This window comes from Acyrthosiphon pisum, chromosome X, assembly GCF_005508785.2.
Source record: "Acyrthosiphon pisum isolate AL4f chromosome X, pea_aphid_22Mar2018_4r6ur, whole genome shotgun sequence".
NCBI lineage: Eukaryota > Metazoa > Arthropoda > Insecta > Hemiptera > Aphididae > Acyrthosiphon > Acyrthosiphon pisum.
The window spans coordinates 109,642,764-109,644,363 of record NC_042493.1 but is presented as its reverse complement, the minus strand read 5'-3'; positions in this window follow the sequence as shown (position 1 = coordinate 109,644,363).

The following is a 1,600-nucleotide window of genomic DNA, read 5'->3' as shown; positions in this document are numbered from 1 at the left end:
GCTATAATGTATATGTGTCAATTTGAATTCAATGATATACCATTGTATCAAAAATATGATTTTTAGCGGAAACGGCGTTTTAGTCTAGTCTTTTATATTACCATAAATAATTTATATTAGTACAATGATGGGTTAAATTAATTGTTTTAATTTTGTATATAAATATATATTAATGCAATACTGTTTGGGATTTAGATTAGTAACATATCTTCAATTTAAAATTGACGATATTAAAAATAGTGGTGATGATGATGGTAATAAATACCTTGCGAAATTAAAACGAAGTTCTGGATGGGCAAAAAAAAAAGAAACTGATAGACAAAAATTAAAAGATATTGCTCACGAAAAAAATCAACAAAAATTAAATTTTGAATTTATACGCGACCATCTATTGAAGTTGCAGATAATTTGTAGTTTGTTCGTGGGCGAAGCCGTGGTATAGTAAAATCACAAACATTTGTACTCAGTCTTTTAATATTATCATATTTATGTAAAGTAATAACTAATAAATAATCAACTGTGGTAACTGATAAGCAAACATAATTGAATAGTAATTCGATAAAAAAAATTGACTTTATTATGTTTATTAATTTCCCGTAAAACATGGCCCGAAGTTTTAAAACCGCTGACTGGCCTGTCTCCTACCCAGTCCGCCCCTGCAGCCCAATGTAACATAAAATATGTACTCATATTTTAAAATAATTATTTCATTTCGAAAACAACGCGTCCACGTCACCGTGTAGATTACGTGTAGTTTGTACCTATGTATGTAGTACTATGTACCTAAAAAGATTTAATGCTATTATGTTATCAATTATCATATTATTACATTAGATGTACACTATTATAGTAAGCGACGTTTATAGCTCATACCTAAATAAATAGGGGCGCTGTCCACATATTAAGACACTATAATTACTCAGGCTCGACCGGAAATCGAATTCTGCGCACGCCTATATATGGTCATCCGGTCTGCCATTATGTATTTACTTGTCCTATTCATATACCTATAAACTAATGGACAGAACTTCCCACACCACTCGGCCGTTGGTTAATCCAGACGACATAACTGAGAGAAAAAACATAACATATGAGAGAGACAAAACATGTACCAAAAAACATCCTCACAGAGAAGATGCTGTTGAAGAAAATCGAAGCAATTTTACTGTCCCTAAAGGTGTTGACAGACATAAAAATACACACATAATTGTAAAATCAATACATTTATCGGTCCACTCAGAATCAAAAATGCTTATTTTGATTTCCATGCATCAATGCATCATATTATGTTCCAAATTTGAACATAAAATGTTTGTAAAAATAACTATGGTTTTATTTTTTAGATTTTTTGGTTATCAATAGTATCAATTATTAATGATAATCCTTGTTTTAAATTTTCAATCTTTAGGTATAAAAAATGAACATTTTATTATTTTTTTATTTTTTTTGTGTCTGTGTACACGATAAGTATTCGAAATAATGCTACGATTTTCAACTTCAGTATCTTGTTCGATCAGAAAGTGAATATCGTTGGTGCATTGGGGAGGTCAAAATTTAAATTTCCCAGTAGTTATCAAAGCGCCGGGAAAACAAAAGAAAA